The 12,383-nt window shown below is 46.5% G+C and overlaps 1 non-coding gene across 1 annotated transcript; it reads right to left on the bottom strand.

Annotated features, from left to right (window-relative positions):
• Nucleotides 1-1,623: 1,623 nt before the first annotated feature.
• Nucleotides 1,624-1,730, bottom strand: LOC130031158 (U6 spliceosomal RNA). Its single transcript, XR_008793619.1, has one exon. It is a non-coding gene; the product is annotated as a U6 spliceosomal RNA (small nuclear RNA).
• Nucleotides 1,731-12,383: the final 10,653 nt, after the last annotated feature.

The raw sequence follows: 12,383 nt of genomic DNA, 5'->3' as shown, positions 1-12,383 counted from the left end.
GCCATCTGTGTTCATGGTCAGGTTGCAAGGTCAGGGGACTTGATTCCATCAACTCTGACACCGACCATCTTCACATGTCACCCTGTCTATGGCTTCTGCCTTCTGTGCATCGCCTGTACCTGCCCCCAGTTTCCAACCCTCTCTCAGGCTCACCTAATCTAACTTGGATGAAGTCTTGGATAAACTGGATGAAGGCAACTGATTTCCAACGTGGAGGTGAGTGGGCCTCAGATGGGAGAACACTGATTGGCTTTTTCTCTGATAAGCATCATTCTGGATATGTTTTGCTTGATCATATATCACTTGTGTCACTTGTCACCCCGTTGTTCATCGATTTGCTCAAGTGGATGCCAGTAACGTCTCCATTCGTCCCTGTCGCGTGCTAGCATAGCCCAGTGGTGTATTGGGGGCTCTTTCAGGAATGAGATCCATTATTGTTACTGTTTTGGGCATATCAAATACGTCACAGGTAGCTTGCCACACTCTGCTGTGTGGGCAGGATACTTTCGGTAGCTTGCCGGGTTCTCCAAGAGGGATAAGTTGCCTTGATCATATATATTTTATTTTTTAATTTTTATTTTATTTATTTTTTTTTATTGAGTCACAGTGATGAACACAGTCACAAAGTTGTTTATGATTGGGTTTCAGACATATAATGTTCCAACACCCTTTACCAGTGTGTATTTCCCACCATCAATGTCCCTGGTTTACCTTCCTCCAACCCCCAACCAACCCAACCTCCCACCCCCAACCCCCACGTCTGCCTCTGTGGCAGACACTTTTCTTCTTTCTTTCTTGTTCAGCTATTTACCTAAACATTTATTGAGGTGGCATTGGTTTTTGGTTTGGGGGTGTAAGTTTTGTTTTGTTAGAGTATTTGGTCTATACACAACTGTGCTCGGGGCTTACTCCTGACTCTGTGTTCAGGGACCACAACTGGTGGGGCTCAAGCAACCATATGAGGTACCGAGACTAGAACTCTACTCAGCTACATGCAGGGCAAGTGCTTTCCCAATGTGTGCTATTTCACTAACCCCAGAGAGCTGAAAAGCTGGGGTAATGGGGGGTTCACCCCTAGTGATACTTGAGCTAGAAGTTCTCAGGGGGGTTAACAGGGATCACACATTAGGGTACTTGGAAAGGGCCACGCAATGCAGGGATCAAACTCTGGGCCTTGAACACACCTCTCCTGTCCACCACTTTCCCGCCTCTCTCCCAGTCTCCAGATACTTTGAAAAAGTACTTGATTATGACATTTGCCTATTTTTTTTCCTTCTCAATTTATTTTGGTTTCTAATTGATTTTTTTAAAAAAAATCCTTTCTATATTCTTGGACAGGGGAAAGAGTGCACAGGGGTGGAGCACATGCCTTACATGCAGGGCGTCAAGAGTTTGATCCCCGGCACTGCATGCACCCCTCGACATCGCCAGTGTAGCACGGGAGATTGTGAGCACTGAATTGCAGGCCGGGGCATGAGCTAAACTGTCAGACTGATTCCACCCAGCAGAATACTGAAGGAGCCCCCACGTCAGTACTGCATGAAAAAGATCCTTGGAATATTCTGGATATAAATTATTTGTCAGACATATACATTACAAATATATTTTATTATACTCTTTGTAAAAAAAATGAAGTGCTTCATAAATTTGCGAGACATCTTTGCCCAGGAACCATGCTAACCTTCTCCGTATGGTTCCAATTTTAGTATCTGTGCTGCCAAAGTGAGCATTATTTTACTGCACTTTGTGAAATCTTTGGATGAAGCAGACCTTTAATAGAAAATAATTTACTGTTTTTCTCCATGGTTACTTGGTGGGAGATCTTATTTAAGCAATGATAACCTACCCTAGTGTTATAAATCCGTTGTTTTGTTGACTTTTATAATCAATCCAGCATTTCCCCCATATGGTATGAGTTAACAGTGTCTATTCAATTTTAGAAATTTGCTGTGTAATTAATTGTTATAAATGTAACAGCTTTAAAAACAATGTCTAGGGACTAGGGTGATAGTGAGCAAATAGGGTGTTTGCCTTGTACATGCTTGACTCAGGTCCAATCTTCGGCATCCCATATGGTCCCCTAAATACCTCTAGGAGTGATCCTTGACACAGTTGGATGTGGTCCCCCCAAATAACAAGCAAACACACCCAACTCCATGTTTAATATCCACACTTGCTCTATGGCAGCTGTCTCTGACTGGCTTATCTGGACCCTCCACTCAAGGTCAACACTAGGAATGGGTCTCATCTGAACTCCATCTTATGATCCAAGTTCTTATAATCATCATCAGAATTTGTTTTCCTTAAAGCTCCAGAATTCAATGAAATGTGTTAATTCAAAACCATCAAGGGACTGCCAGCTTTTCTGCTGCTCCGATCACTCACCTCCAGATCCCACCCAGATTAGGCAATCCCACCCAGAAAAAAATCTTCTTTTTGAGCAATTTAAGCTCCATTGACTCGAGAGCCTCACTACCGTTCTAGGAGGGCAGTGTGGGAGCTCAATTGTAAGAAACAAAAAGGCCGATCCGCGTAGGAGGCCAAACACTGCTGCTTGAAACTCCAACCCTTTATGAAATCTCTGGATGAAACAGAGCTTTAATAGAAAATAATTTACTGTTTTTCTCTATGGTTACTTGGTGGTTACCATCTCCCTGACAGAACTTCGGAAAACCAGTTCCAGCCAGCTGGCAGAGCGTGCTCAGACAGCAGAACCCTAACTCCATTTCATTTTCCTCCTATTAAGCCTGAAATGCAGGTGAGCTTACCTAACCCCTCGCTGCATAATCAGATGCTACTGATGCATGCAGTGTATGGGCAAGCAGTCTTAACACAACACGTGCAACTTTAGCACTACTCCAAGCATCTACTCATACCGGCCCCTTATGCAACACCTTCCCCTTAGCTCACTTTTTTTTTTTATAAATGTTTATTTATTTATTTATTTTTTGCTTTTTGGGTCACAGCCGGCCATGCACACAGGTTATTCCTGGCTCCGCACTCAGGAGTTACTCCTGGCAGTGCTCAGGGGACCACATGGGATGCTGGGAATCGAACCCGGGCCGGCCGCGTGCAAGGCAAACACCCTACCCGCTGTGCTATCTCTCCAGCCCCTTAGCTCACTTCTTAACATCCCCTAAACCCAGTGCATGAGTCTCCCTTGAGAGCGCCCTCGTCTTCCCCTTGTATATTATCCCTTTAATAAATATCTGCAATTGTCGTTTCTGCTGTCCTTGAATTTTTTTTTCCCCTGACAAAGAAGCAAGAAACAAGGTAGAGCAGGGACCCTGCTCTCTTCTGGCCCCATAGTAACCTCTAATCAAAATGTAGTCTCCTAACTGAATTCATTTTTTCAGATCGGGTCTTTTTCCCATATCTTTGTCTGGACCTGAAACAGCTAAATCTTGTCCCAACTAAGAGATGGAGGCGTGGTCCGAGCGCCACCTGGTGGTAGAATTGGGTAATTGCCCCTTTGGAGTCGGAACTCACTGGGTCTTTCTTACCTTAGTTTGGGGGAGGTTCTGGGGCTGGGCCGAAGCTCCCCCTACTTCTGAGCCCCGCCCCCAGTCTATTCGCCAATAACAGTCACATCGAAAAAGATTCCTTCACCTCTGACACGTTCAGATGAAGACTCAAGAAGGCTTTATGTGCTAGATCATTTTTCTCACCTCCTGCTCTAACAGATCCCAGTTGATGGCAAAAAACCTTCCATCCTTGCAGGCATTTTACAGTAACGGGTCTGCTTGAGATCTATGTTTAAAAGTTACAGTCTTCGGGACCGCGGGGCCGAGGGCGCCTCTTCACTCCTGCCCAGCATCCTGAGCACCCCCTCCCACCTTTCTGGCCAAGCACCTCCACTTTCAACAGGAAATAGAAATGGCCCTGAGAAGGAAGTAGCTAACCCCGCTGCCCCTGTGCAGAGTCCAGCCCCCCACCCTGTGGATTCTGCAGTTTAAGCAAGGCAGGAGGAGAGCTCGGTGCATGGCTTCCTCGTTTGCTGCAGCCCACAGGTTGCAGTCCTTGGCCCAGATGTGCACAGAGGGCCCTGGAAGCAAGGGCGGGGAGTGATTTTCTGCAGGGCAGTGGGTCCACTAGAGTCTGCGTCTTTCCTAAATTCTTTCCTAAATCCCACTTTCAGTAGCTTCAGCAGTAGGAGTGCTAAATGCCCCGGGCATGCAGGGGCCCCAAAGTCCATCAGATGCAGGAGACAAGTTAGCTGGGCAATAAAGGAAGGGTATAGACCCTTAGAACTGCAGGGAAAATCACATAGAAGAGTGAGGAAGGCTTTAGAGAGAGGAAGGAAGAGTTGTTCTGGAGGAAGAAGAGACGCAGGACGCTGCCCCAGACCTCACTAGACATCTGCGCACCCGAAGCCAGAGAAAGATCAGACCTTACAGCACTGCATAAAAGGAAATTAGTTTTGTGAAGGAAATAAAACCCTTACCACAAGGAGGATCCTTACTGTTTTATTGTAACCAAGCTAGGGAGAGGGACCCCTGGGAGGTTGGCACTGGAGATTTAGGAACAAAGGTCAACTTAGAACGGCTTGATTTGAATGGGGAGGGTTCTGTGAACCGGGGTCTAAAGCGGGGAAAGGGGACAGCGTGAAGGACTCAGTCTCCTCAGTCTCTTTCTCTGCCAGGACCGTGGCCTTAGGACTTGCGCTGTGCTCTGCTGCCATCTGCCGGTCATCTCTGGAAAGGCAGAAGGAAGCTTCACACCAGTTGCCCAACAGCGCCACCTACAGTTGCTCTCGAGGAGCTCGTTTGACATCTTGGCCACATTTTGTCATAGCCTGAGAAGGTCTAAGAACCTCTGCCCCTTTATTTGGTGCTCCCTTCTCTATCTGAGCTCCCTTTTCCCCTAGCATGTGTGGCCGGCCTCCAAGCCATGGAGCAAAATTCCTGGTACTAATCTTGGCCACTCTTGGGTGTTAGTCTCCTATTTTGTTACTTTATGTTCCCCAGATGAATGCCATCTTTCTATTGGGAAGATCCTCCCAGGATGGGAGAAGCATGCTGAAAGTAGACTATAGACCAAACATGATTGCCACTCAATGCCTCTTTTGCAAACCACAGCACCCAAAAGGAGAGAGAGAACAAAAGGGAATGCCCTCCCACAGAGGCAGGGTGGGATGGGGGGGATGGGGGGAGGGAGGGATACTGGGATCCCTGGTGGTAGGAAATGGGCACTGGTGGAGGGTTGGGTATTTGATCATTGTATAACTGAAACCCAAGCACAAAAGTTTGTAAGTCTATACAACTGTTCGTCATGGTGTTTCACTAATAAAAATTAAAAAAAAAAAAAAAAAGAACCTCTGCCCCCAAAGCTTGACATTTCCGTCGTCAAACAGGATGTGGGCAGAGGCCGCTTGCCTCTTCCGGGAACCCATTGGTATGAAGGAGAAGGTGGTGCGGGTTGGAGGGATAATGCTGCCGCTGTCCGAACTGCTTTGGTCCCTGCACCATGTGCCCCCCAGGCCTTACCTACTGGAAGTTGTGACCTATGGCCAGAGCTATGTGAATATCCCAGCATTTGTACTTACACTTGTATGTTAACTTCTCAAGAATTGCCTTTCTGATGGGGGCGGGGGAGGGAGGTAATGCTAAAGTAATAAGCCGTCATAGTACTGCACACATCCTCTGAACTAGCCTGAATGAAACCCACTGGCAGGGGCTGGAGAGATAGCATAGCGGGTAGGGCGTTTGCCTTGCATGCAGCCGACCCGGGTTCAATTCCCAGCATCCCATATGGTCCCCTGAGCACCGCCAGGAGTAACTCCTGAGTGCAGAGCCAGGAGTAACCCTACCCCTGTGCATGGCCAGGTGTGACCCAAGAACAAACAAAAATACCACTGGCAGGTTAGCCCCAGACCTTGGAGCACTGGCTTAGGAGTCTTCCTTCTCCGAAAGAAGTTGTTTCTTTTGTAATCTTTTTTCCCTTCTAGTTTTTGGTCCACACCTGATGATGCTCAGACCTTACTCCTGCCTCTGTTCTCAGGGATCATTCTTAGCAGGCTCAGGGGTCCATATGGAGTGTCAAGAATCAAACCCAGGTGAGCTGTTTGCAAGGCCAATGCCCCACCCACTTGCTATAAGTCTGACCCTTATGAGGCTTTCTTGGGAGGGTCCAGTAGTGTCCATTGGAGCATCATGGATATTTTCCAAATGGAAGATCCTCCTCTCCTCCCTTCACCTTGTAGCGAAAAAAATTTGCTCACTGCTCATGAAAGCATGTGAGCGCATGCATAAATGCATGTGTGTGTGTGAGAGAGAGAGAGAGAGAGAGAGAGAGAGAGAGGGAGGGAGGGAGAGGTTGTGTGTTATTGGAGAAGGGATCAGCTAGAGCATCAGTCAAGGGTGCTGAGGTCTCAGGTGTCTCAACCTGAAGAAACAAGACTCCTATGGAAGGACTGGACACTCCCCTTGGCAATATTGCAGGGGGCTGTTCTCCTTCCACTGCCACTGCAAATCTGGGGAAGAACATCAAAAAAGCTGCCGGGGAATGTGGCTGGACAGGGGGTTGTCCCCCTTCCATCTCTTGCCTACCATCCCCAGCACCTCCAGTGTGGCTTTGATGGCCGCAAAGCACTGATAGCTGTGGCACCCCCACAAATAAAAACAAATGGCTGGGGCTGGAGCAATAGCACAGCGGGTAGAGCGCTTGCCTTGCACGCGGCCGGCCCGGGTTTGATTCCCAGCATCCCATATGGTCCCCTGAGCACCGCCAGGGGTAATTCCTGAGCACAGAGCCAGGAGTAACCCCTGTGCATTGCCGGGTGTGACCCAAAAAGCAAAAAAAAAAAAAATGGAAAGAAGTGAGAAATGAGCTTTATAGTACAGGCTCACAGCATTTCTGGTCAAAGAACAACAGTTGAAGACAATGGTCATTTTTCTTCACAGGGTTTTCTAAGTGTTTTGTTATCTTTTTCTCCCTAAAGTGTGGACATTGATTATAGGTGTACTGTTTCTATCACTGAAAAATAAAACAGAATGTTTCTTAATCAAAGATGGGGATTGTGTGTGTGTCTAGGACTTTGGTTCTACAGAGGATGGTCAGAGTCTTTCTGGCCTTCCCTAACTTCAACCTCTCTTTCTACACAAAATGATCACCAAGTGATAAGTGATAAGACACAGATTGCATGCATTCAATTGGAAGTTAAGAGAAAACCAGAGGAGCCACAGGGGATTATTTTATTTATTTTTCCTTTATTCACCCCTAAAGAGGTTTGTGAATATCCAAGTTTAAGAGTTTTCCAGCTTATTCAATCAATGGAAGCTGAGAGCAGCCAATTCGGACTCCTGACCTTAGCAGACAAGACATGGCCTGCACAAACCCAGCTCACGTTCTCTCCACAGTGTTTCTGAAAACAGAGGGAACCTCCTTCCTTCCTTCCTTCCTTCCTTTCTTTCTTTCTTTGTCACACTTGGAAACGCATGGGGTTACTCCTGGCTCTTGCACTCAGGAATTACTCCTGGCAGTGCTCCAGGGACCATATGGGATGCTGGGAATTGAACCCGGGTCGGCCACATGCAAGGCAAAGGCCCTACCCACTGTGCTATCACCGAAGCCCTGTAGCACTGATTTCTGGAAGTATCTGTGTTCCTTTTTCAGTTCATCCAATGCTTTTGTTCACTTGGGACCATCCTGCCTTAAATACTCACAGGTTATCCACACAAATCAATATACAGGACTGTCCAAATTTGGGCCTATTATCCAATATCCAACCCAAGTCCAAGGATGTTCTCCACTATTTCTTTTTCTGTTACTCTAGTCAGCAGCCGGAGTTGACCAGAATGTTCCAGATACCACACTAGTATCCCAGTGAGACTCAGTGTTTGTGGCCTTAGAGAGGAGGCCAAGAAGCCCAGGAGTGGTGGAGAGGGATGCCCAAGACTCCCTAGGAGTCCAAACCAGAGAGTATCAGGAAAGGATTCACCACTCCATCACCTAATTCCACCAAGCCCAGGAGACTGACCGACATTTTAGACCAATTCATGCAGTGCATGAATTCCAAAAGCCTGGTGCAGGTTTTGATGTGTGAAAAAAATCAGCCTCCAAATAAAAATCTCAAGGCTAGGATAGCCCTTTGGGTAAAACAAGGTTAGTTTAGTTTAAGAATGCAGGGCTGCCCCTTGTGTCTACTGGCCTTGGGTGTCAGTCTCATAGTTGGAAACCTGCCTCATGAGTCAGGGGAAAAGACAGCTGGGATAGAGAAGGGATCACTAAGTCAATGATGGTTGGAGGAATCGTTCGGGATGGGAGATGTGTGCTGAAAGTAGACAAAGGACCAAACGTGATGGCCTCTCAGTATCTGTATTGCAAATCATAATGCCCAAAAGTAGAGAGAGAGTATGGGGGAAATTGTCTGCCATAGAAGCAGGGGGAGGGTTGGAAAGAGGGGGGGTTATACTGGGGACATTGGTGGTGGAGACTGTGTGACTGAAAATTAAACATGAAAAGTTTTGTAACTGTATCTCATGGTGATTAAATTGAAAAAAAATGAAGAAATAAGTTTCATTATGCCCTGCCACAGAGGCAGGGTGGGATGGGGGGATGGGGGGCAGGAGGGATACTGGGACCCGTGGTGGTGAGAAATGGGCACTGGTGGAGGGGTGGGTATTTGATCATTGTATAATTGAAACTCAAGCACAAAAATTTGTAAGTCTACAACTGTACCTCATGGTGTCTCACTAATAAAAATTAAAAAAAAAAAAAAAAGAAGTTTCTTTAACCAGTTATCTGTTCTAGGGCACTTGGGTTGTTTCCAGATTTTGACTTCTGTGAACAGTGCTGCAATGACTTATAGGTACAGATGTCACTTCTACTGGAGCGATAGCACAGTAGTAGGGCGTTTGCCTTGCACGCGGCTGACCCGCCGGACCCAGGTTCAATTCCTCCGCCCCTCTTGGAGAGCCTGGCAAGCTACTGAGAGTATCTCTTTCGCACAGCAAAGCCTGGCAAGCTACCCATGACATATTCGATATGCCAAACACAGTAACAACAAGTCTCACAATGGAGACGTTACTGGGCCCACTCGAGCAAATCAGTGACAGTGACAGTCATTTCTACTGTGGTTTTTTGTATCCTCGGGATATATTCCCAGAAATGGTATTGCGGGGTCATATGGAAGCTCAATTTCTAGTTTTTGAAGGACTGTCCATATTGTTTTCCAGAAAGACTGGATTAGTGGGCACTCCCACCAACAGTGAAAGAGCATCCCTTTTCCCCCACATCCAAACCAGTACTGGTTGCTGGTTGCTTTTTTTCTTTTGGATGTGGGCCAGTCTCTGTGGTGTGAGATGATATCTCATTGTTGTTTTGATTTGCAACTCCCTGATGACTAGCGATGTGGAGCATTTTTTCATGTGCTTTTTGGCCATTTGTATTTTTTTTTTTTTGAGGAAACTTCTGTTCATTTCTTCTCCCTATTGGAACACTATGCAGCTGTTAGGAGAGATGAAGTCATAAAATTTGCTTGTAAATGGATAGACCTGGAGAGTATCATGCTAAGTGAAATGAGTCAGAAAGAGAGGGACAGAAATAGAAGGATTGTACTCATTTGTGGACTATAAAATAATATAACATGAGGCTCACACCTAAGGACAGTAGATACATGGGCCAGGAAGACTACTCCATAGCTGGAAGCCTGCCTCTTGAGCAGAGGGGAAAAGGCAGCTGGAATAGAGAAGGGATCACTGAAAAAATGATGACTGGAGAAATCGGTCAGGAGGGGAGATGTGTGCTGATATTAGATAATGGATCAAACATGATAACCTCTCAGTATCTGTATTGCAAATCATAATGCCCAAAAGTAGAGAGAGAGTATGGGGAATATTTTCTGCCATGGAGGCAGGGGAAGGGTGGGAAAGAGGGGGGGTATACTGGGGATATTGGTGGTGGGGAATGTGAACTGGTGGAGGTTGTTTGATCATTGTGAGATTGTAAACCAAACATGAAAGCTTGTAAGTATCTCACGGTGATTCAATAAAAGAAATAAATACAAAAAATTAATAAATAAAATGACATGCTTCTCATCGAAAATAAATAAATAAATAAATAAAATGAAAAAAGAATGCAGGACTGCAAACAGTGCTAAAAACAGGAATCATCCTGCTAGAATAAAGGTAAAGGCCCTCCCGTTGATCGTCGATTTGCTCGAGCGGGCCCAGTAACGTCTCCATTGGAGACTTTGTTGTTACTGTGTCTGGCATATCGAATACTCTCGGTAGCTTGCCGGGCTCTCCGAGAGGGGCGGAGGAATCGAACTCGGGTCGGCCATGTTGGCCGCTTGTAAGGCGAACGCCCTACCCGCTGTGCTATCGCTCCAGCCCCTGCTAGAATAGAAGGAGAGATTACCAAGACTCCAAGGCTCTACACTAAAGGTGGCTGCTGATTGTTTATCCTGGGGATAGCCTTAGGTAATGCAAATATCCCAGCCTTTGTGCTTTACTTGTTTGTAAACTTCTAAAGAATGGCCAGTCAGTGCCTGGGAGCCAGGGGTATGATGACACTAGAGTAATAAATAAACCCAAACTGCCCCATCCTAGGAACTGTAGAAGCTAGTTTGTACCCTCCACAGCCACTGTCTGTCTCTTTCTTTGGGACTTGACCCCGTGACTCAGCAGGCTGCTGGTTCGACTGGATTTCCTGATGATTCTCATACTCCTCTAAGTGGCCCTGACCGGCTGGAGCGGACTTTGTGTGAGAGAAAGCAGTAACACAGGAGCTGGGGAACCTTAGAACAAACACCAGCACTAAACTACCTCCCCAGGAGCTCAGTGCTCTATGCCACCTGTTTCCTAGGATTTCCTGTTGACTTTGCACCAACCCCATGCAACTGGTATAATTGGTTCTGCAATATGTGTTGCAGGCAGAACTGGGTAACTGGGTAACTCACCCAGAGTTGGGAAGTAGGGGGCTGGTTTCAGCATAATGAAGCTAGGTTGGAATAAAAAATTTAAATTAAATTAAATTAAATTTAAAAAAAAATTTTAAAAATTAAAAAATAAATGAAGCCGGGTTGGCTTAAAGGCATTCCCCCCCACCCCCCCACCCTTGGCCAGGGGATGGAAGAGCAGGGGATGGAAAAAAAAGAGACGTTTCTGCAGGAAATAATAAAGCCCTCAGCTCCACTGCAGTTTAGGCTGTGGCCCTGTCTGTCTATTCTGGGAAAATTAAAAAGAAGAGCCTACTCGAGGCTCTAGGCACCGAGTCCCTCCCTCTGTTCACTGCAGCCCCCTGGCTCAGAGCTGGCTTCGACTCACAATTTCTTAGCTCCTATACAATTGCATTTTCATGCTCTGATTTTATGCTTTAAAAATATCCCCTGAAGCAGCCTTCAGCTCTGCTGGGTAGCCTGCCCGATAATCTGTGCTACCTCTTGAGGTTTCAGCTACTGTTTTTGTGAGTGCTCAGGTTACAAAGCATCCCAACTTTGGGAGAAATTAGATTTTTTCTCCCTGAATCTCTTTCTTTTTCATATGTAATTTTGTAGAACACCAGTGAGGCAGAAATTAGGCTGTGGGGGTTAACTTCTGTACTGAGAACAGGAAGTGATGTCAGGTAAGGCTTGATGGTAACCTAGTGGGGCTGGCCAGGCTCTGGCCCATGTGGTGTAGGAGCTCACTGGGCAGACGTTATCAGTCCTTGCCTTCTCAGACAGATGGCGACAGAGGTGGATCCGGAGAAAGTGACTGTTTCTCCTCTCTGCTTCAGTAAGTCACCCATGTGGGTCCACTGAGTTCACCAATTTTTCCAAGGTCTTCTGCCTAGGGCATTAGGAGACAAGTACTACTAATTTCCATTTTAAAGAAGAATTAGACTGTTGGGGCTAGAGCAACAGCACAGTGGGTAGGGCGTTTGCCTTGCATGTGGTGGACCTGGGTTTGATTCCCAGCATCCCATATGGTCCCCCAGCACCGCCAGGAGTAATTCCCTAGTGCAGAGCCAGGAGTAAGCCCTGAGCATTGCCAGTGTGACCCAAAAAGCCTAAATAAATAAATAAATAAAAGAAGAATTAGACTCGTAAATACATGTCACTTGTGTTGGTGGATGGTGAAACTGGATCTCATAGCTCAAGTCACATTGTTGTGTGGATGCAGGAGTTTATAAGCCATGTGCGCTGTTTTTTTGAAAAATCTGTTCTCTCCCAGTAACAAGTCCACTCTTTTCTACAACATCTGTGGTGCTGGGTCCAGGACTCTGCAAGTCAGAGATCTCAGACACCTTTGCCAGCAGCTTTTGCCAATGGACGGTGTCGGAAAGAGACTAGAGATTGGCAAAGGAGGACAAAGTTGATTTCCTTCCTGTTGTCTGTTTTCCCGTGTGGGTTTCTCAAGAGTCACAGGCCATTGGCGCCAGCCTATCCTATCCAGGCTCCT

The sequence above is a fragment of the Sorex fumeus genome, unplaced genomic scaffold, assembly GCF_029834395.1.
Source record: "Sorex fumeus unplaced genomic scaffold, SorFum_2.1 ptg000045l, whole genome shotgun sequence".
NCBI lineage: Eukaryota > Metazoa > Chordata > Mammalia > Eulipotyphla > Soricidae > Sorex > Sorex fumeus.
This window is presented reverse-complemented; position numbering and strand designations above follow the sequence as displayed.